This window comes from Brassica napus, chromosome A7 (assembly GCF_020379485.1).
Source record: "Brassica napus cultivar Da-Ae chromosome A7, Da-Ae, whole genome shotgun sequence".
In the NCBI taxonomy this organism is placed as follows: domain Eukaryota; kingdom Viridiplantae; phylum Streptophyta; class Magnoliopsida; order Brassicales; family Brassicaceae; genus Brassica; species Brassica napus.
The window spans coordinates 5864119-5889172 of NC_063440.1; the positions used below are offsets into that span (position 1 = coordinate 5864119).

The 25054-nt window shown below is 43.5% G+C and overlaps 1 non-coding gene across 1 annotated transcript; it reads right to left on the reverse strand.

Annotated features, from left to right (window-relative positions):
• Positions 1–6441: 6441 nt before the first annotated feature.
• On the reverse strand, positions 6442–6547 carry LOC125576762. Its single transcript, XR_007315188.1, has one exon. It is a non-coding gene; the product is annotated as a small nucleolar RNA R71 (small nucleolar RNA).
• Positions 6548–25054: the final 18507 nt, after the last annotated feature.

Genomic DNA, 25054 nt, shown 5'->3' on the forward strand with positions numbered 1-25054 from the left:
CTTAATCACCAACTTACTGTATCATTCTTCATGATGTATGGTTCCATATCCTTCTTGCAATCTTCTGAACAATGGGCCACGTTAGTTGTTCTGCTCCTTGTGTTGCATTCGAAATCTTCCTCTATACAAAATCTACATCGAATGGTTTAGTACTTGTCGGTGTTGTCCCAACTTCTTTATCTTGTTCACAAACTTCAAGATGTCTTGTTGCAACGGAATGGTGCTGGTGCGTCCATCGTCTTGTACTACTGCTGAACTATCTCCGCCACCAATGTTAAGCTTGAAACAAGTGCTGAATCAATCAGGCTTGTACGTCTATGGTTCTGGTACGTTTGGGCATAAGCTGGATTGAAATGAGCAGCCAAAAGAATAAGTCATATGAAGTCGGATATTCTGAACCGGATCATCACCAACAACGTCAACTTTGACTTCAATAAAACACGGGCCGAAGATGTAATTGATGTGTCAACTCTGTCTCATATATCTTTGAATATCGATATCCACACTAGAAATTGTAGGAACCGCAGGAAAGCATGATGATACCAACTCAGAGCATGATGGTAGCAAACCCGAGCACGTCGTTAGCTCACCCGAGCATGATGATAATGAATTGAAGCATGACCGGATTGAGCCAAAACATGACGATAACAAACCGAATCATGACGGTAGAAAGCTCAATCATGACTGTAGGAATCTCGATCTTGACAGGATCAAAATTGGTAAGTACACTCCACTCCGTCGAGCTTGTCTTGATGCATCTCGTATGAAAGATAACAGTAAGGTAACTACCCATGACTATCTATCCTAAGATGAAGGAACCAGCCAGCACATCCTAATTATCCTTGCGACTCATTTTGACTCGACAAATGTTTGAAACAAGTCCCATTCAGGCATCGTATAACCATGCTCTGATACCACCTTTGTGACACCCCCGATCTGGTCTAAGTATAAGTTGACTCGACCAGCCGTGCAACAATCAAACAAGAACATGCACAGCCGATCACTCGTAACTGAAACCAAACCGAGAAGCCACAATGTGTACATAAACGACTAACCCAAAGTTCCCGAAATAAATCCAGGTACCTTAGGCCAACCGCCTAAGTACACATATCCTATTAGGTACAACCCGAGGCTTTACAACCTTAAGAGTAATACCCAATAGTTGGTTCGTCCGGACAAGGACTAATATCATTTGGAACCCGTACTTTAAAAGCATTCTTTATACACTATATATTTATTCATTTAAAAGAATCTTACAAAATCTTATTGATTAACCTCGAGGTTTTCGGTCAACAAACCTTATACATAAAGTATATCAAAACGACTGCAAGGATAATAAAACTACCGCTGGCTAATGCTGTTCCTTCCCGTCCTAGAGTAAAGGTCTCCCACCTACTGGTTACCTGCATATCAAATGAGTCATGAGTAACTAGTTTACTCAGTGAGTCTAATCCCACACCCAAACACATATCAATAGTATCCCGAGCAAGCGACACCATTTGAATGCAGTGAAATTATATTCCATAATTAATATAATTATAAGGCCTCTCAATCCATCCATGTGAATTTATCTTAAACATCACCTCCACGATACTCGCCAATCACTCATACTCTTAATATATATATATATGCTAAACCCGGAAAACCACCAAGGCTAACCGAGCCTAACGGGGAATAAATATAACCATCATCTCCATCAGATATTCCAAGATAGAACATCCAACGCTGCATGCAGTTACACGGCCTCCAGGGTGCGACCCCATCATCGTGTCTTCATGACCTTGATCCATATCGCAGGACCAATTCACGGTAATGCGGGACTTTCGGGAGAGTGAGTATACAATAAGACTTCACATGATTCACACTTATTAATAGAATACTTATAGATTAGTACTTGAGAACAAGTACTAAGGCTCGGGATAACCTCAAAGAATTATTCTTATTTATTCTTAAGTATTTAAACTTGATAAATACTTCATATATAAATATAGATCAAGGGATAATACTTAATCAATCAACCATAATTACTCCTTAATTAATCCATGATTAATCCTCAATTAATCAATTATTATCCCTTAATTAATTCATGATTAATTTTTAGTTAATCAACTATATTCAATATGCAATCATGCATACTCATTCATAATTCACTCATCATCTATCTAGACTCACCTTTAAATCCATGAGATTGGCTAAGGAAGACTAGACTCGAGCTCAAGCTAATCACACTTCACTTCTGGATCACTCTCGGTTCAGAACCATCACAAGGATCCGGCTGATCCGAATACTCTCCTTGGCCATCTGAATTCAAAACATAACAGTTGGAACATAAGGTTCACTAGTCTTGTTCAAGAAGAAACTCAACTCAGTTCATAACATTTCAGTTCAGTTCTTTCATATCAGTTCGGTTCAAGACAGATTGATACCATGTTAAGCTCGGTTCAAGCTTTAACAATTTAACTCGGTTCATATCAGCTTAGTTCATGCTCAGCTAACTCCGGTTCTAATCAGTTCCCAACAGCTTAACTCGGTTATACTCAGACGACATCAGTTCAAGACAATTTCAGACCATAGACAGCTCGGCTCAGATCAGATCAGAACATACTCAGCTCAATTCAGTTCTAAACAAGATCAATCAGTTCGGTTTAATTCCCATAATTCTTATCAGTTCGTCTACTAGTTCTATGAGACTGATTAAATCATAAACCAACCAAGACTGAAGAGAACAAGACCTTAGACAAATGATCCTGACAGGTTAACCAACATACAGCAATTGGTTCTCATCAAAAAATGGCTGAATCAAGAAGCTGAAGCTTACCGGTTTTACTCAACTAATTAAACTTGACTGGTTGTCTCTCTTCAAGCTAACCACGAATTAACCTGATCAACACCACATGAATCCATGGTTTATTTATTCAGAATTTATCTCCAGTGTAGGCAAACCAACAAAACTTCTCACAGAAACTGATCCACAACCATCTTACCGATCAAAATCAAAGGCTGAAGAACATGGGTGATTCTAAACTCTTGGACACCAAACCTTCAGCTCTTAACCACACCAGAACACACTGGATAAAGTCACAGGATGGTTAGAAAGGTGTGTCCATGCTCAATTCTCTTTTCTGAATTTTTTTTCTGAATTTTTCAACTAGTTTTTCTCACAAATTTTTCTCTCTTCTTTCTCTCTTTCTCTCTGAATTTTTCTCTGGTTTTTCTTTCAGGTTATGAACGTCCAGAGGAGAGAAGATGATGTTTTATAACATAAGAAGTTGCTTCAGGTGAGGGTTTACTTAAACCAAAGCAAGTTGCTGTCCTTTCCCTCCTTTGAAGAAAGATTATTTTGTTTTTATTAAACAAGCAACCAGCTTATGACTTTCATGTGACTTTAGTGAAGCAAGCAAGCAGGTAGGTGCAGCTCATGTGACTGATTTACTGCGAAAGCAAGTAGGCTAGAAGGTGCAAAGCATGTGACTGTTCAGAAATAGTTTTCAGAGTTTTGTCGATATTTTTAGGACTGTTTCGACTATATATTTTTCATCATTCGAATCTCGTCCTGCTCTGAATAAACTCTTCCAGCATGAATAAAAATCGACAATAATAATTAACACTCGACCAGTACCATCAAGAGATGGTTTTTCGACCAAACGACAGCCCCGTCGAGATTAATTCACCATGTCGATTTTTAGTTAAATTCTGATCGATCAATCTTCAACTGATCTTAAAGAATTTTCTCGACCAAAATTATATCTGCTCGTGAGGGTTACTACACCTCCTCCATGAGCTTTCCTGAGAAACAACTCCCTCAAAGAACATTGGGGCACACACAAGCGGTTATCAAAGAATAGGAATCCAGAGTTTTGAAAATACTTTCCATAAGCGACCTTGGAACATTTTCGGAAAACCTCTTTGAAATCTTGATCAGATGCGTATAAATCTTTGATAAACTCAAAACCAATCAATTTTGTTTCAAGGGCTGAGAGAAGAGTATACCTTCGAGACAATGCATTGGCCACAACATTCTCCTTACCTTGTTTGTACTTGATCACATAAGGGAATGTCTCAATGAACTCCATCCAACGAGCACGCCTCTTGTTGAGCTTATGCTGACCCTTAAGGTGTCTTAGAGACTGATGATCAGTGTGGATGATGAACTCCTTAGGCCAAAGATAGTGCTGCCACGTTTGAAGGGCCCTCACCAAAGCATAGAGTTCTTGGTCGTATGTGGGGTAGTTGAGCATGGCTCTGATATACCTTGGATTTGACCCATTTTTATCCATGGTATATTATTATTTTACTATATATATATATCTATGTTTTCTACTCTTCTAGGTATGTTTTTAGGTTCAGGTGCATTTCGGAATAAAGCTATGACTTTGGAGCATTTTGGAGCATAAAGGACATTTCACCCGAGCTGACCACTTAGAGGTCGACGAGAGGAAGAATAATCGATCGATGCACATCAGTGCTGACGATCGATATCAGGAAATGCCTCGACAGATGAAGATTAATATCGATCGATGTACACAAGTACCGTCGATCGATGTCGAGACACCAGACGCGACATTTTGGATTCAGCAGACTTAAAGACCAAGGCCAAGCCAAATTACCAAAATGCCCTGACGAGTTTTTAACCTAGTAGAATATATACTGCCTAAGTGTTTGACGGCAGGGAGAGCTTTTTCTTTACTAGACCCAGTTTTGTTACAAGTTTCATTTTGAAGAGAAGATCACTTGTGATTGGAACTCCTTGTTTCATTTTCTTATCATCTATTCTATGAGTTTCTATTTATCTATTGATATGAATTGCTTTGCTATGTCTGAGTAGTTCAACTGTTAGATCCAGGGTTCAGATAGGTTTGTGGGATTAGCCCCAAACTATAGATCTGCCTTGTTGTGATATTCATGATAGATTTGTATTCATTGCTTGTTTTAGCCTAGCTAACTAGAACTTGATCACAGGATTGCATATTCAAGCACCCTTGTTATCCCATCCTGACATCTATCTATCATATTAGGATTGCTAGAGAGGGCTAACCGCCAAATTAGAATCTTAATAGAGCATTTTCATACTCGCGCATAGGCCTGGCTAGAACCCGTCGATCGATGTCCTCAACTGACAATCGATCGATGTTGGCAAAAGTGTATCGGTCGACGTCTTAATAGACTATCGATCGACACTCTCTTGTGTATGCATCTAACCGATGAGACACAAGATCTAGTCTGTTAACCAGTGGTACATGCGACAGCTGATCACTGAGTTAAGCGAATGAGCTCTAATATATCATGCATGCAACAGTTAGGCATCTATAGGAATTATAATCTCCAACACCTGAATAGTGGCCCTGCATCTAATATAATTTCCAACCTAAGTTACATTTATCATTTACTCGCTAGTTACTATTGCTATTTTATTCAAAACATTACAACCTTTAGAATTAATAAACACTATATTTAATTGTTCCCTAGCTCCTTGTGGATTCGATCCCTAAGTACTACATCTGAACCTCTTTTGATGAGAGTAACACTCCTTAGGGTAATTTGAGTGGTATCAAATTTGGCGCCGTTGCCGGGGAGCTTTGATCGCCATTAGATTTAGTTTTATTAATTCTTATTCTTTTCTTTACCCCCTTTTCTAATAATCTTTCTTTTTCTTGTCTTTTCAGGTGCATGCCCAGCGGTACCAGAAGCAACAAGGAGAAAGACTTGCTGTTCTCAGACGACCCTGCTCATTTGGAACGCACCATCCGTAGAGGTCAACGTTCCACATCGCTCGACGCAACCAATTCTCGTCGATCGATACGCACAACCAACCGTCAACCGACACCAGACCGTCATCGTCGATCGATCCCAATCGTTCGACAACGATCGATACTACACCGCGTACGTCGATCGATACCGTGTCGTCAAAAATGTTAAACATTATTATTCTAACTCAGGATGAGAACGGAAACCTGTATGACCAGGCCGGTCATCTGCGTAATGCAACGGGTCAGAAAATAGATGCTAAGGAAACTGTAATCCCTGATGCTGATGCTACAGGAGCTGCTCAACCTGTAGATGAGGATGCTCGATCGAAACCACTGGCCGACTACAATCGCCCAGATGATTACTATTCCAACAGATCAGCGATTCGACTTCCGGAGATCCAGAAGCAGAATTTCGAGCTGAAGCCTCAATACTACACTCTCGTGTCGCAGATACCCTGCTCTGGGTTACCGCACGAGCATCCTATGGACCATTTGGAACGGTTCGAGGATCTAATCGCTGCCATTCGAATGGAAGGAGTCCCCGAAGATTACCTGCTGTGCAAGCTCTTCAGATACACACTGAATGGAGAAGCGATGCACTGGCTTAGGCAGCAACCCACAGGATCTTTAACATCCAAGAGCGACATCAAGAATGATTACTTACGAAACTTCTTCGATGAGGCGCGCGCTGAAGAACTTCGGAACAAAATTTCCACATTCTCGCAGAAGGGTGGAGAGTCCTTCAAAGATGCGTGGATTAGATTTAGGTTTTTCCAGCGAGACTGTCCACACCACGGATTTAATGAAGTGCAGCTGCTAAGCACTTTCTTCCGAGGTCTCGCCTTACAGTATCAAATGGCTCTTGATACGGCGAGTGAAGGAAACTTCACTACTCGGAATCCATTGGAAGCTGTGAGACTTATCAAAAACCTTACTAACAGCAGCAGCACTAAAAACACTGACTCTGAACGGAAGAAGTCTGTAGCCTCTATCGGGAAGGAACAGATGGACGAAGTAAGAGCTAAGTTAGATGTGGTGCACGAGCTTCTTAGGAAGCAAGTCTGTTCAGCTGAAGGAGAAGTAGCATATACAGAAGGAGAAGAAGATGTGAACTACATCAGAGGTACCGGATTCCAGAAATTTGGAAACCATCGCGGAAACATAAACTTCTTTGGAAATGGCCAAAGAAGTAACCAAAGTTCACAATTTCGAAAACCCTTCAACAACAGCAAGAGCTACTCGAACTCTTACTATCAAAATCCACCAGCCAGACTCAGGAAAGCAAGATCGAAGAAATGCTTGATCGAGTACTGTTGGGACAACAACAAATCACTGTGGATTTCAACGGTAAGATAGACTCTGCCTACAACAATCTGAACACCAAAATCGAGACCTTAGGGACTCAGGTGAGAAAACTTGAAACCCAAGTAATTCAGACGGGCGAAACTATTAAGAGGCAAGAAGCTTTCGCTAGAGAAGCAGGAGCCGACAAAGGGAAACACCACGTAAATGCCATCATAGATGATGAATTCTGGCAAGTGGTGAGAAATGAAAACCTTGAGGAAGGAGATTTCAAAATCGAAAGCTCCATGAGTCTCGGCGGATCCCAATGGTGTCGACCGATGTCGATGAACTCGCATCGATCGACAGACCATGATGAAGATCGATGGACGGATTACTCCAGTCATCGATCGACGTCGTCTGCCAATTCGACTGAATGCAATGCGGTTCGAATTCTAACTCATGAAGAATTCGCACTAAGCATCCTCACCCACCCTCCCCTTTCTATGAAAAAATCGATCGATCGGTTAACTCAACCATCGATCGACAGAGTGAGTCTGACGTCGATCGTCACAACACACCTCCCATCGATCGACAGGCACCTCTGACATACCGAGTGCGGTTACCCTCAATCGATAATGATTACATCAATGCACTCAGACCACCACCAAAACCATTAGCAAACCCACCCGAACCAAAACCCAACCCTTTAACTAGTTCAACAGAATCTGTTCGAGAAGAACAAGAATCTGAAGGGAGAAGGTTAAGGAAAAGAAAGGAGAAGATTCCTAAAAACCTTAAGAGGGAAGGTAACGATAATGAGATGGATGGTTTCACTAAACGAGTCCTCAGAATCCCAATCGAAAAACCTTTTGATGAAGCTTACTTCACACACCGGTTGTGGATGTTCTTCGGAGAAACAAAGGTAACTGAGGAGGACATTAGGAGAATGTTTCATCAAGTCAGAGGAAAGATGCAACACAGGTTCACATTGACGTAGAAGAGTGATCCTGGGAAGTTTGCAATACCATGCATAGTCAAGGGTGTTGAATTTCCCCATTCAATGTGTGACACAGGAGCATCGGTTAGTATCCTCCCTAGGATTATGGCAGACCAGCTTGGTTTGACCATCGAACCCTCAACATAATCCTTCACCTTCGTTGATCTTTCAGAGAAACGATCCGGAGGCATCATAAGAGATCTGGAGGTACTGATTGGTAATACCCTTGTCCGTGTAGATTTTCATGTCTTAGACATCGAGCTTAACTGGAATTCTTCACTTCTGCTTGGAAGATCCTTCCTAGCTACAGTAGGAGCTGTATGTGACATGAACAAAAACAAATTGTGTCTAACGCTCATAGACCCAAACATCCACTACGATCCCATCCGACCTAAGAGAAAGGTAATTAATTCTGTGGATTATGGGAAAGAACTTGGCTTCATTGGCGCATGCCATTGTGGAGCAGAGTATGAATTAGAGTACGAAACAGAGTACTCGGAATCGATCGACACCGCAACCTTTTCATCGATCGATTTCAATGTGTCAATGTTGACCGATGACCACAACTACACGTCACTCGACGTAATGCACCCACTTGACCATTTCGCTTCACCTAATCATTATTACCAATATTTTGCCTTCCAACCTCCAACCAGGAGAGGACATGATGATTATTCCATAGGCAGTTGGGCAGACAGTGGTTTCCATGAAAGTTTTGCAGTTGACACTGTAATTACTTCACCTCATGAGGAACATACCGAGGAATACGATGAGGATTACTGGAAAGAACGTGCAATAGAAATGTCTTTACATGATGAAAGACTTGAAATACACAAGTTCACCAACACGTTTCCAACATCGTTCGACGCTGTGCACTCCACATCGGTCGATACCCACCCTCGTCCAGCAAAACAACCGCTCACATCGACCGACACACCAAAAGGAACATCGATCGATATTCGCGCCGCAGCGAAAATTCAGGATCAGGAGAATATTCCCTCCCTAACTAGGTTTACAGATACCTATATAAATCGTTTTGCACCTCCGAAACCACCTACACACATCAGAGCAAACACACAAGCAAATAAGATGAACACTCTTCCTTCTACATCAACAGAAGAATCCATGAAGGGCAATCATCTCAAGAACACAAGTTATGCAGAAATTACTCTGCCGTCGATCGATGTAACTGTATCTACATCGATCGATACTACTCTAAACCCTAATCTCTCTATTTCTAAAATGAATAATTATGCAAACATTAATTACAGTTTTCTAACACCTGATGAATTTGGTATTTTCAGGGATCCAGATGGCAACGCACGTGCAATGGATGGAAGGATTTTACAAGTGTCCAGAGAGGACATAGCAGACATCCTTCAAGTAGCCAATGGACCTGACAACCTGTTCTCACAGCAACGTGGCACTCCAGACGTAATTCTAACAGATCCTAACAACCACGCAGGAGTCGCCACAACAGAGATCAACACAGATCTATCACGCCAACAAAAAGGGAAAGCATCGATCGACGGTACAACGGAGACATCGATCGCCAGGGTAACACCAACGTCGATCGATATGGATGATCCGACGTTGATCGACAGACGCTATGAATATGGGAGCCGCGCTTTCGACATGTATGGAGCCAGAAAGTTCACTTGGGAACAAAGGGACGAATATGGAGTCTACAGAGATGAGCGTGGACACGCACGAAGCGCGGCTGGTGAGATGATACCTGTCAGTCTTCCTACAGCTAAGATCCTTGCAGAAACGCGATGTTCAACACAACACAGGGATGAATGGGAAGTCTCATACATCGACACGAGGATAAACGACGTTTACTACCCTCTCAACAACAACGTGGACTGGCTGAGCACTAAAATCGAGCTACTACAGCAAGATCTGGACACCATTCGCAAGAAGGACCAACACCCAGCCACATCGATCGACATGTGCACCTTCACATCGCTCGACGCCAAAGTCTCAGCAATGAATGAGAGGCTGAGGACTTACGAGGATATGCATGACCGTTTTATATCACCAGTCATGATATATTTAAACAAATTGTCTAGTCAATTACTTGATGCCCAAAAGGATATTGAGAACATTACTAATCAAAGTTTTTTACAGGTAAAATCAGCATCGATCGACAGGCTAAGAGGACCCTTGATCGATGGCAAGAAACCTGTGGAGTTACTTCCTTACACAGCAGCAGAGGTTGACAAGATTACATCCAGGATCTACACTGCTCTAGACACCATGGAGGAACGACTTGACAAACGCTGCGATGACATCTACTTTCCATTCGACAACAAAATCAGTGGACTAGACAACCACGTAGAATGGCTACAGAAAGAAGTCAAAGCCATTCAGAGGCAACTCGCAGCTCAACATCAGATATCAGCATCGATCGACAGGACAAAAGCAAAATCGATCGACGGCAACTCACCGAGATCGACAAACGAACACATAATCGCATCGATCGACGCCGAGTCTACAACAATCGGCGAGCAGCTGATACACAAGACAGTGGGGTCAATGCAAAAGGAACTGACAGATCTTTCAGCATACGCCTATGACAACATAGGCTGGCACCAGGTCAGCATTGACAACATTCAAGAAAGGCTACAGAACATCTCCAATGTACTTGGGAAGATGGATGACAAATGGACAAGAATTATGAGGCCACAAGAAGTTTCATTGCATCTTGGTCCAGAATGCGCATAGATGACGTGGATGCTTGCTTTCCAACAAGCAGCTGTTTCTCCACCCAATAGCCAATCACTACCAGAGTCAAGCTAAATGACTATAACCAAGCGCGGAGTGGGAGGCAACCCACTATTAGGTATTTTACTTTGGTTTTATTAGCTAGCATTTAATTTTTTTTCGTTTTATCTCTTTCAGATTTAGGAGAACCAAGTAGGAGGACTTGAATATCGACCGACGACGAGACGTCGACATCGTTCGACATAGGCAACCACACGACGATCGATATAACACTTACCCATCGATCGATATTTAATCCGGTCAGATGTATCTTACCTACTTGTTACATTTCGTACATCATACACATTTCATCATAACTCCGGCTGATTTACACTGGGATAGTGTAATTTTAAGTCTGGAGGGAGATTTACTGATATAATTTATTTTATTCTTACGTAAAAAGGAATTTCAAATAAATTATGCTTAGCTATCGAAAATAGGGACTATAATCATATATTGATTTAAACATGAATATCTAACCAATCTTTATCACCATTTTAGATTTACTGATTGCAGATAGCACTAAAGATGCTAAAGCAGATCAACCTATCAACTACACACTTGCCTTGAACCGTATGAAGTAACCAAAGCTGATTTCCAACACTAAACCTGACATAAACGCTTGTCTTGGGGGCTTGGTATACATGGGATCAGATTCTTCAGATAGGTCTGGAAGGTAACGCCTGGTTTAGATTATTTATCACATTTTCTCTCTCTAGATTTCGACCCTAGATTAGTTATAGAGTATATATAAAAAAAAAAAGAAGTAAGATCTATTGTTTAATTAGGATGAGTCTGAACATGACTTGGTGGCTAAAACCATTAAGGCTTGATTCATAAAGACTCAAATAAAAGAATTCGAAACGGGACTTGGAGGCGGCAATCTTCAAGGCTCGCTTTCGCAAAGAACTCTTGGATATAGGTCAAAAAGAAGTGAACAGAATTGGTGGCAACCACCATTAAGTTTTGATTCATGGAACCCTGTCCAATCTTGGTCACTGATCCTGCAATGGAAGCAGACTTTGACTCAAGAGAGAAAATTAGAGAGAGAGAGAAACTAGGAACTAACTTTTACCTGCAGCTCTAGATACCTGTCTGAAATGCTTGCATCCTGTGATCGATACTCCCAAGGTAAAGCATTCACTTTATATTTATGCTAACAAATGAAATCAGTAGAGGGGATGTCAGACGTGAATTGATGAGTTGTGTTATGTTAGAAATGGTTGCTAAGCTAGGATATTGCATAGTGTGCTTTTGATTAGGACTTTTTAAATGTGGTTGCAAAATTGTTGAGGAAAGATTTCTATGTTTTTAAAATCTTAAGTTCCCAAATATTTTCAAACCTCTTTCAGAGAGACTGCCTGTATGTTTTGCTTGAGGACAAGCAAAAGGGTAAGTCTGGGGGAATTGATATACCTTGGATTTGACCCATTTTTATCCATGGTATATTATTATTTTACTATATATATATCTATGTTTTCTACTCTTCTAGGTATGTTTTCAGGTTAAGGTGCATTTCGGAGTAAAGCTATGACTTTGGAGCATTTTGGAGCATAAAGGACATTTCACCAGAGCTGACCACTTAGAGGTCGACGAGAGGATGAATAATCGATCGATGCACATCAGTGCTGACGATCGATATCAGGAAATGCCTCGACAGATGAAGATTAATATCGATCGATGTACACAAGTACCGTCGATTGATGTCGAGACACCAGACGCGACATTTTGGATACAGCAGACTTAAAGACCAAGGCCAAGCCAAATTACCAAAATGCCCTGACGAGTTTTTAACCTAGTAGAATATATACTGCCTAAGTTTTTGACGGCAGGGAGAGCTTTTTCTTTTCTAGACCTAGTTTTGTTACAAGTTTCATTTTGGAGAGAAGATCACTTGTGATTGGAACTCCTTGTTTCATTTTCTTATCATCTATTCTATGAGTTTCTATTTATCTATTGATATGAATTGCTTTGCTATGTCTGAGTAGTTCAACTGTTAGATCCAGGGTTCAGATAGGTTTGTGGGATTAGCCCCAAACTATAGATCTGCCTTGTTGTGATATTCATGATAGATTTGTATTCATTGCTTGTTTTAGCCTAGCTAACTAGAACTTGATCATAGGATTGCATATTCAAGCACCCTTGTTATCCCATCCTGACATCTATCTATCATATTAGAATTGCTAGAGAGGGCTAACCGCCAATTTAGAATCTTAGTAGAGCATTTTCATACTCGTGCATAGGCCTGGCTAGAACCCGTCGATCGATGTCCTCAACTGACAATCGATCGATGTTCGCAAAAGTGTATCGGTCGACGTCTTAATAGACTATCGATCGACACTCTCTTGTGTCTGTTAACCAGTGGTACATGCGACAGCTGATCACTGAGTTAAGCGAATGAGCTCTAATATATCATGCATGCAACAGTTAGGCATCTATAGGAATTATAATCTCCAACACCTGAATAGTGGCCCTGCATCTAATATCATTTCCAACCTAAGTTACATTTATCATTTACTCGCTAGTTACTATTGCTATTTTATTCAAAACATTACAACCTTTAGAATTAACAAACACTAGATTTAATTGTTCCCTAGCTCCTTGTGGATTCGATCTCTAAGTACTACATCTGAACCTCTTTTGATGAGAGTAACACTCCTTAGGGTAATTTGAGTGGTATCAGGCTCCTCCAAGCTTCTCACTGAAATAAGCCACTAGTTTTCCATCCTGCATCAACACAGCACCAATACCAACACCAGAAGCATCACATTCGATTTTCAAAAGCTTTAGAAAAATCTGGAAGTACAAGTAAAGGGGCGTGAGTCAACTTCCCTTTAAGGATTTCGAATGCTTCTTCCTGAGCTGGTCCCCATTTGAACCCCACGTTCTTCTTGATTACTTCAGTAAGAGGAGCGGCCAAGGTATTGAAGTTCTGAACAAATCGCCTATAGAAGCCGGCAAGGCCATGGAAGCTTCTCACTTCACCAATGGTGGTCGGAATCGGCCAGTCCCGGATTGCTTGGACCTTCTGCTCGTCCACTCTCAAGCCATCTGCACCTACAACAAAACCTAGAAAGACCACATGATCTGTGCCAAAAGAACACTTTCCAAGGTTAGCAAACAAACCTTCCTTTCTAAGGACTTGAAGAACAGATTTCAAGTGCTGTTTGTGCTCATCAAGGCTTATGTCATCAAAGTAAACTACAAAATGACCAATAAAAGAGCTCAAGACATGATTCATTAGGTGCATGAAAGTACTAGGTGCATTAGTGAGACCAAAGGGCATGACAAGCCACTCATACAAACCTAGTTTTGTTTTAAAGGCCGTTTTCCATTCATCACCTTCTTTCATCCTAATCTGATGATAGCAACTTCTCAAATCTATCTTAGAAAAGTACTTAGAACCATGGAGTTCATCAAGCATATCATCAAGACGAGGGATAGGATGTCGATACTTTACCGTGATGTTGTTTATGGCTCGGCAGTCCACACACATCCTCCAGGAGCCATCCTTCTTTGGTACAAGTAGAACAGGCACGGCACAGGGACTGAGACTCTCTCTCTGATGTATCCCTTCTCAAGCAAGTTGTTGATCTGTTTCTGCAGTTCCTTGGTCTCGACCGGATTGGTGCGGTACGCTGGTCGGTTCGGTAGAGAGGCGCCCGGGACGAGATCGATCTGATGCTCAATGCCTCTCACCGGTGGCAATCCTTTGGGATTTTCTTCTGGAAACACATCAGAATAATCCTGCAAGATACCTAATAACTCACTCGGAATCTCCGGTGCAAGGTCAGAAGAAGATGAGGCCAAGAGAGACTCGTTATAAATCAGTAAGAGAAATGGCTTTTGAGAGCAAAGAGACTTCCTTACCTGACTTTCTTTGACAAAGAAGTTGAAGTTTCTGGTACAGGTCTCAGGTTTATCAGCTTTAGAGTCTTTGTCTTGGTTCTTCTTAAGTTGGACCTGGTCTTGATGGACTTCCGAAGGCGACAAAGGCACCAAGGTGATCTTCTTTCCTTTATGATCAAATGAGTGATGGTTTGTGAAACCATCATGCACTGCGTTCTTGTCAAATTCCCAAGGCCGGCCCAAGAGAACATGGCAAGCATCCATGGGAAGCACATTGCAAACAACCTCATCGTCATATCGGCCAATGGAGAGTGGAACCGTGACTTGCTCCTTCACATACTGTTCTCCAGACTCATTGAGCCACTCCAACCTGAAAGGACGAGAAAGAGGCCGAGTAACAAGCCCAAGTTTCTTTACAAGAGTGTCACTAGCCACATTAGTGCAACTTCCTCCATCAATAATTAAAGAACAAACTTTACCAGAAATGAGACATCTAGAGTGAAAGAAATTCTCCCTTTGATCTTTGTCATTGGAATTTGGTTGGACACTCAAGGCACGCCTAGTAACCAGTAGTGAACCATGGCTTGGCTCATCAAGAACATCCTCATCATAGATCGGATCAGAACTCTCCACAAAGGTCGAGCAAAACTCATTGATCACTCCATCGACCTCCTCATCAAAGATGGGATCAGTGGTGTCGTCCAATACCTTCCTAGTAACAAGAAGGGGACCATGAACTAGGAAGTCAAGTGCCTCTTCCTCATCATCATCATCATACACTGGTCCGAGATCCTTCTTGTCTTCTTCAGATTCAACTTCTCCATTCTCCAAGAGCACCATCACCTTTTGGTTTGGACATCGGTTGGCATAGTGGCCAAGGCAATGACACCTAAAGCATTGGATGTCTCTGGTTTGTTTGGTAGCCTCTTCTTTTTTTTCTCTATCAACACGAGTAGGGACATTAGTCTGAAAAGTTTTATTCGTTGTGGAAGAAGACTTCCCTTGTCTTGATAGTTTGGCTTGGAAGCAAAGGTCGGTTTAGAAGCAAAGGTCGGTTTAGTGAGACCCTTTCTCTTGACTTGTTGCTCATTCAGCACGGCCTTGTGTAACATCTGCTCCATGCTGTCATAGTCTTCCAGCTCCATGCGGTCTTGTATGTCCCGGTTGAGCCCGGTCAGAAATCTGGCCATGGTGGCGTCTAAGGGCTCTTCTACATCAGCTTTGATCATCAAGGTCTCCATCTCCTGGTGATAGTCCTCAACTGACTTAGAACCTTCAAGCAAACGCCTGAGTTTATGGTGTAGATCTCTGTGGTAATGGTCGGGAACAAAGCGTCTCCGCATCAGCATGGAAAGCTCATCCCATGTATCAACTGGCGCCTCACCTGCTCTCCTCCTGCTAGTCACAACTCGATCATACCAGTTAATAGCATAGCCAGTAAACTCAGCAGCAGCAAGTCTAACCTTTTTAATATCAGAAATATTTTGACAATCAAACACAAGTTCAATTTTTCTTTCCCATTCAAGAAAAGCATCCGGATCATTTTTGCCATCAAAACTTGGAATTTTCAATTTCAAACCACCCAAGCCATCATTGGTTCTTTCATTTCTACCAAAAGGATTGACATCACCTCGGTTTTGATGCCTAGGAACTCTCCTTGGACGGTTGATGGATCGATCATCATCATAAGACTCTTCTTGGATTTCTAGGTCGGACCGGCTCTTCCTCCTTAGATGGTCACGTCTGGTTCTGGTTCGTGGCTGAGTTGGATGGCCCTGAAGTTCATCTAGCCTCTAATGGATTGCCTCCAAACCTGTATTCAACAAGTTAGACATAGAGTAATTGAGAGCACGCATTTGCAAGTTAGATAATCCGGCATGTGAATTTCCGGGTCGGTTTCTTTCTTCTTCACTATCCATGGCTACCTGAAAACTTAAACAAGGTAAAGTTAGATTAAAAACCTCACACACTCAGGTGTTTATCCTTACCCACACACGTGTTTCACTCAATTTGGTAGTCACACAAGAGAGTTTCCCTCAAAGTTCTAAGAGAACAAACTAGATAACCCAAAATGAGAATCCCAAGTGAAACACCCAAGAGACAAGATAGAAAGATAAGTGATTTAACAAGGGGAATCCGTATTAACCACCTCCAAGGCCGGATTTCTCCTCGGCCAGCAGGCTTACTCTTCCACCACCAAACCACAATTGAAAACTTTTGATATCTTTTCTTTCTTTTTTTTTTTTGATTAGATCTTTCTTTTTTTTTTAATATATGGATGGTAAAGAGGGGTCCGGATTCAAAGATAGATAGAAGAAGAATTTTTTTTTTATGAAGAAAATGATAGATGAGAAAGATGGAATGAAAAGAGATACCGGAAGAGTGGCCTGATACCACTTGAAGAACCCTAAGGAACGAACACTCAACTGGATCTGTTGATATGAACTCGATCTGAAGAGATAGATAACTGATGGATTGTTTAGTGACACAAAGGGATGCGGAAGACCCAATGATACTACTAGAACTCTCAATGGCCGCTTGATTTGACACACAAGTCCGGCTCAAAGAAAGGGGATTCACTTGGAGATAGCCTCACCAAGGGAACAAGAATGTTCTAATCAAAGAACAAAGAAAGAAAACTCAAAAATGAATAAGGAAAATCGATTATCTTATTTCAAGGATGTGTTCTCATACTTATACAACTTATAGTCAAAGATAATAAATAAAAATGTATGAAAAAGAGACCTAGAAAATAGATAGAAGACCAAATCTAGTCAAAGCACATAAAATAATGTTGACTGGTCGATTTGAACTCTTTGGCTACTCTTGTCCAGGTTTGGTGTAACTGATAGCACGTCCCGCGATAAGGAGCAGTACACGGCCGGTACAGTCTTCATGTACGGACGGTTGATTTTCATGGACTGTTCCGGGCCAAAAGGTGGCTAAGTCTTCGGACAACCTCAAGAGTCCTGCCTTAGAGAGATTTGGCTGATCAAAGTTCATGAACTGATCGAAGTGTCGGATCAGTTCATCAGAATGATCGCCAGTTCGGCCGAGACGGCTTAAGAGAGAGAGACCATGGTCGGATTTGGATTCCACTCGATCAACTTCACTTCTGACTTGACCGATGGACTTAGCATGACGAACAGGACGGGAAAGGCGAACTTCAGTACGGTTGATTTGGCCATCTGGTCGCGGGTTATGCTAAAGCTCCAAGCCGGACGAGTGCTGGTCGAGACGATACACGGCCCGAGCAGTCTGTTTGGCCCGATCAATGGACTGAACCTCAGTTGTATTTGGCTCAGCCCTTGAGACAAGCCACAGGGAGGCCATGGTTTATCGCTTCAAGGCATAGAAAGCAGAAGAAGATCTTGCACGTATTCAAAACAAAATTTTAGAGCGATATTCGAAACTTGCCAAGGATCATGCCAAGGCCGTCCATCAAGCGGAAAGGAGAGGTAGGAGAGAGATTGTCGAGATGATGAGAAACCGTGCTACTCAGTTCAAGACCGAGTATGGAAACCTTAAGGAGGCTTATTCCTTGGTGGGCGATTTTGGCGAGCGTCGTGGTTAAGTTGGTACCCTCTGGAAGACGCATGCAGACGTCTTTATTTTCAAGGATGATATGGATATCATGAAAGATGGCATGAATGATCATGCCCATGCCGAGGCGCTTATTTCCGCCGATCGATGGGAGGATTCAGGGATCCCATCCCAGTTTCTCCTTATACGGGGGAGGTCACGACCGAGGTTACTGGCGATGATGAGGAGGTGGACTGTCCCGCGGAAGCATTTGGAGCTTCCATGTCTGAGGGTTTTAACTTTGATCTGTGAGAATCGAAGTTAGCATTTGACGGTAAGAAATTTCCCCCTATCTTGTGTTTATGGCCGAGTGTGGCCTTTATGTTGAAACTTTGTGTGGGCCTGTTTGGCCGCTTTGTTTTTATCAGGACTGGCCGTTGGTGTCTTCGAATTCCTACCACTCTGCAGTTTTATATATGATGAATATTTATCGAACTACTTTGTTCTGAATATGTCTGAAATAAATATGAGTCGTCGTCTCCTATTTAATTCTAGCAAGACGTTCAATCTGTTGGTTTGCTCGAGATGTGAATTTTCGCAAAAACTGTTTATTTATTTTTACGAAGTTTCATGAACGTTAAGATATGGACGGAGAGACATGTTTTAAGATCTCGTATCATTTTTTAGATACCATGTCTTGAGATTTTAGAGACCAGTGTGTTGGGTTTAGGGCAAGACCTAGGTTTACATTCGTTTTTAAGGTTTATGCGGTGACTGGCCGGCTATCAATTTTCCTATTGTGATTTCAACCTGATTCATACTGATTTAAAGTCTGCGATAGGTTCTCGGCTTATACGACTTGTATGGTGTGGGAACCGAAATTCACACTGTCGATTTCCGTTTAAATAAGGAAACTAGGAAAACCCTTATTTCCCAGAGGACCCGAATATCTGCTAATTACCACACGTCAAGCAATCAGAACACGAGAATAACAACGACAAAGTATAATAAATCGAGAAAGAGAGCAAAGAAGATCTTATTCCGAATTTGCGTATGAGCGTTTACAACAAGGTATAAGCCTGGGCTCGAGAGCTGTCGGAAAGACGGCTAAACCTAATTGAGTCGCAGCTCGAAATAACAAAAACGGAAAATTGCCTAAATTGCTCTAAGTGCTAAATTTGCTCTGAAAAAGTTCTCCCCCCTTGCTTCTCTCCTAGGACTCCTTATATACTAGCTTCAAGGTCGGTTTACGCTTTTACTCTTCTGCCCTTAAGCCGTCATAGCATAAAAATGGAGATATTCCATTTTTCCCGATCTTCACAATTATCTTCAAAACTTCCGTATTTATCCGCGGAAACTTGACATTTATCCTTCCTTATGGGCCAAGCGTGAACCATGCTGTGGTTTACGGGCTTTTGGTTAGGAAAATCGTAGAATGGGCCTCGAGTCGTGTTTTAGGTCTCTTTGGGCCGTCTTCCGTCTCGACGCGTTTACTACGACTTTTCCGCGGTTTCTAATCCACGAAATTTGATCGATGAATTAGAATAGCGGGAACCATGGACTGAGCTTGCTACGGTCTTCGGGAGATAGCATTTGAAGGTTTGACGAGAATGCAAGGATTGGTGTCGTACCAATGTTCGGAAAGGTTCAATCGCTAACCGAACTTTGGCTCGAGCCCGGTCGCTACGTAGCGACCGAGCAGGACGAACGCTCGGTCGCTACGTAGCGACTGAGCTTTGGCTTGAGCTCGGTCGCTACGTAGCGACAGAGCTTTGGCTCAAGCTCGGTCGCTACGTAGCGACCGAGCGGGATGATCGCTCGGTCGCTACGTAGCGATCGAGCTTGGTCGAGCTCGGTCGCTATGTAGCGACCGAGCGGGACGATCTCTCGGTCGCTACGTAGCGACCGAGCTTTGGCTCGAGCTCGGTCGCTACGTAGCGACCGAGCGGGACGATCGCTCGGTCGCTACATAGCGACCGAGCTTGGTCGAGCTTGGTTGCTACGTAGCGACCGAGCGGGACGATCGCTCGGTCGCTACATAGCGACCAAGCTTTGGCTCGAGCTCGGTCGCTACGTAGCGACCGAGCGGGATGAGCGCTCGGTCGCTACGCAGCGACCGAGCTTGGGCTCGAGCTCGGTCGCTACGTAGCGACCGAGCGAGACGGACGCTCGGTCGCCACGTAGCGACAGAGCTTGGCTCGGGTTTGGTTGCTGCATAGCGACCGGACGGCGTGTATGCTTGGTGACCGAGCTTGGTTTGTTCGGTTTGAATTTCAAAGGATACTTCTTCGTAAAAACTTCGTATTGGTTATTTTTTACGAAAATTACATCCTTCCTTTTACTATCTCTTTCGGAAATACGATCTCCGAGGATTTTCGGGTGGTAATTCCGTCGTAACCGTTTTTGACCCCAACAGTTAGCCCCCCAGCCCGTTAGGATCATGCATCGTAGGATCCTAGCGTGCGGTTAGGCATGTTTGGCAAGTTAGGCGTGATGGATGGAATTAATATCCGAAAGTCTGAGCTTGAATAGTAAATCCTCATGCCTATAAGAAGGGAGGTAACTTGTTCCATAATTTTTTCACTTTTTTTTCTTTCTTTAAGATCTTTCTTAAGAAAAACTTTCTATCTTTCTCTCCACCCTTTTCCTCTATTTTCTCAAGGGAAGTGTAAAGATGTCGAGCAAGAAAAAGATTGCGAAAAAAAGGGTCTTCGTCCGCGAGTGCTTATGAAGAGCTCATCATTCCGAAGATGGAGTTCGTACCTCACTCGGTACATCCTGCCAAGAACGAGGCATGGTGGGTTGCTCATTATGGCTCGTTGACCCCTCCCAAGGAGAAGCCGTTCCCGGTCCTGATCCATCGTGGAGTCGAGAAAGGGGATGCAAGCAGGAGTACCGACGAGTTTCTCGCGATCATGCGATCTTTCTACCATATCCCGGATACTGTGGAGTTCCGGGTTCCCCGCCGCGGGGAATGTGCTAACAGCCCCCCAGAGGGTTACTTTACTTGCTATGAGGCGTTCGTAGTGCGTTGTCGCCTATGGTTCCCAATACCTGAAATTCTCGTCCGAGTGTTGGATCGTTTCAAAGTTGCGATAAGTCAGTTGACTCCCCGTGCCATTCAGCATCTTATTGGGATCCTGATCCTAAGCTACGAGCATGGCCTTTCCCTTTCTGTCGATCATTATGAAGCGCTTTTGAGGCTTCAACTTGTCACGGATACGGATAAGCATAGGCTGGCCCCTCGGAAATTTATGTCAGTGGTTAAGAAGTTCATTTCGAACTTCAACTCGTGGAAGAAGTTCTTTTTCTTTGTTCGTATAGACGATGCGTCAGTCGAAGAGAGTTGCATTCCACTGTTCTGGAGGTTTCCGAATGATCGTCCCTTCATCAACCCTCTTGCTCCGTTCCCCGAGGACATCATTGCGGTGAGGGATCTTCTCAGGAACGGTCCTTTCTTCTGGACTTCTTTTACGCCGAAGAGGGTTCGGAGGGCATTGAGATTCGTGCAAACCGGTCCTGCTTCGCCTGCGAACACGGGAAGCGACTCCGAACCTTATGACCAGAATCCCGTCGAAGCTCCAAAAAGCTGTGCCGGAGTCTAGCTCTTGGAAGGGAAAAGACGTCGATCTTAGCGACATAGAATTTTCGATGGATGACTCTATGCTTCCAGGATGGGATCCGAACCTTGCTTACGGCGATGGGAGTGGTTCGAGCGAGGTCCCTATTCCGGATTTCGATGATTTCTTTGCTGATCTGCCACCGGGTTTCGATGCTCCTCCCCCTACGAAAGAATCGGCGAGGCCGAGAGTCGTTGCCGAAGGATCTCGCATCATCAATGGGGTTAGTTTTTTTTTTGAGAATTTTTTGGTGATTGTCCTATGTATATATTTATAACATGTCAATCGATTTTGCAGGGCCTGAGCTTGCTGGGCTCGGCCATTGAGGCGGGCCATAGAGAAGCCATGGTCTACCGCTTCAAAGCGGAGAAGGCGGAGCGGGATCTCGCTCGCGTGCAAGGCGAGATTTTGGAGCGAGAGGCGCAACTTACTCGTGATCATGCACGGGCTATCCGCAAAGCGGAAAGGAAGGGCAAAAGGGAAATCGTCGAGGTGATGAAGACTCGTGCCTCTCAATTCCAGGTTGAGTATGGGAACCTCAAGAATGCCTTTACCTCGGTGGGTGACTTTCGTGAGTGCCGCGGTTCGGTCAAAAGTCTTTGGAGGACGCAAGCCGATGATTACGAGTTTGAGGACGAAATGAGCTTGATGAAGAGTGGGATGAATGAACATGCCCACGCTGAGGCGCTTATCCCTCCGATCGACGAGCGGATTCAAGGGTTCTGGGATTCCATCCCGGTTTCCCCTGATACCGAGGAGGTTTCGACCGGGTTTCCCGATGGTGGCGAGGAAGTGGATCATCCCGCGGATGCGTTCGGTGCTTCGTTGTCCGGGGACTTTGACTTTGGATTATGAGCGGTGGAGTAGTTATCGAAAGAAAGATGTTCGTCTTTCTGTGGAGTAGTTATCGAAAAAAAGATGTTCGTCTTTCTGTTTTATGTTTATGGCCGAGTGTGGCCGAGAGATTTGTATGGGCCTGTTTTGGCCGTTTTTATTGCTTATCGGGACTGGCCGTTGGTGGCTTCGAATCCCCTTGCCGCTTTACGCGGTTTATTTTTATGATGAATGTTTTGTTTTTCGAGTTTTTCCTGAGTAGGGTCGAAGTAAATACGAGTTGTCGTCTCGTATTTAGTTCTAATTAGACGTTCAATCTGTTGGTTCGTTTGCGATTTTCGTAAGAATTGCTTATCTTTACGATTTTTGAGAACATTGAGATACGAACGGAGAGACATGGTTTAGGATCTCGTATCTTTTAGATATCATGCCTTGAGATGTTTGAGACCAGAGCGTTGGGTTTAGGGCAAGACCTAGGTTTACTTTCGGTTAAGGTTTGTGCGGTGACTAGCCGGCTATCGTTTTTCCTGTTGCGATTTCTTCCTGATTCGCACCGATTTAAAGTCCGCGATATGTTCTCGGCTTATATGACTTGTATGGTACGAATCAAGCATCTTCTCAGAATCAACTGGAAGTGCTAAACCAAAATTTCGGATTTTTGTTGTAGCGCGCTTTTGTCCTTGTGCTGGACGTTTTTAAAGATCGAAAGAGTGATCGAATTGCGTTTGTTTAAGACGGCTGGCGTGTTCGTCGGGGCCAATCGACGAACGGGGTGTAAGGTTTTTATGGTCGCGTTCGGACAATTTGTTAGTATTATCCTTGAATTTTAACTTTTGCGACGTCTCGCAGTTATTTCAAGGATTATACGTGTGTTTGAAAGATGATAATTTTTACGATTTTTGGGCCGGATGAGGCCGTAGACAAGCGTAAACCGGATGTCTTAATGTTTACAGGCGTGTCCTGGAAGTTTTTTTTATGTTTTACTGAAACTTAAGCGTTTTCGATAAAAAGGACAACGTATATTGTAAAAGTTTTTGAAGTTTCTAAAAACTCAATTACAATAATGAAGATTTTTCTAAGTGGGAGTATACGAGTATACGCACCCACTCCCCCCCCCCCCTTTTAGAGAGGGGGATAGCTGAATTCGTCTTTTGGCGAACTGCCTACGTACCCCTTTCGAGGATCAAGCCATCTCGTAGTTCTGTTTCATGCCGCGAGTGTTCTTACTCGGCGGTAGATGTCGCGATGTCCGCCTTGACCGTGTCGGTCGTGGCTGGGTCAACGCTATTTTCCGGATGTTCCGGTTGAGTTGTAGCGTGGGCTTCGGACTTGTGTCGAGCTTCGACGTCCGATGCGTTTGCGTCGGTTGACGATTTTAATTCGTCTTTTCCCGGGGGCGCTTTTGGTCGAAGATCGATCTATCTTCGTGCGCTTGCCGTTTACAGCTGCAGAAGTCGTGATTTGCCTTAACTTGTGTTCTGCGAGGAAGCATAGCCGCGACTGTTTTTGGCATCCCCAGATGGCCGCGACTCCGCTTGGCGTTGGGAATTTGAGACCCAGGTGGTAAGTTGATGGAACTGCCTTCATGGCGTTGAGCCATGGGTTCCCATGATCACGTTGTAGATAGCGGGATGATCGACTACCGCGAACTCGACGATTTTAGTGATCTCATTGGCCATGACTGGCAATTGGATCGATCCAAGAGTCATCGATACTTTGCCTGAAAAACCCGTGAGCGGTTTTGGCGTCGGAATTACTTCCCCGAGTTCGATGCTCATCCGCTTGAGAGTATCGCGGAAGATTACGTTGACCGTGCTTCCCGTGTCGACGAGTACCCTTCCGACTTCTAAATCTTGTATGACGAGATCTATGACGAGCGGGTCACAGTGAGGTTGGTCGATACCGCCGGCTTCTTCCTCTGTGAAGGTGATCGAGCAACTTTGGCCGTCTCGAGGAGGAGACCATGTAGGCCAATTTGCACTTGACTCTGCCTTCCGCTGGTAAGCCTTGATGGCCGACACGGTATCACCGCAGTATTGTGATCCTCCGATGATCATATTAACTCTGCGACGATTGTTATCGTTCCCCTTGTCGTCCGGTCTCCTACCGCGTTTATCCCCAGGTTGGTTTCGTTGAGGGGATTTTTCAGCGGGTGGATTTCTGTCCGTCTTTGGAGGGCGATCAGAATCGAGGATGAGATCCTTGACGCTAGTTATTTCCGAGAGCTCTCCAGCGAGTAGCTTCGCGGCCAGTCTTGCTCCCAAGACTTTGCAATTGGTCGTGGAGTGTCCCCGGGATTGGTGGAACTCGCAGAAGGTGTTTTTTCATACCCTTGATTGCGAGTCCATGTGTTACCCGTGGTCCGGCCTTGATCCGAATTGATCGCATAGTTATGCGCTCCTTGGAGATCTTCCCCCTCGTGATGGACGTACTTG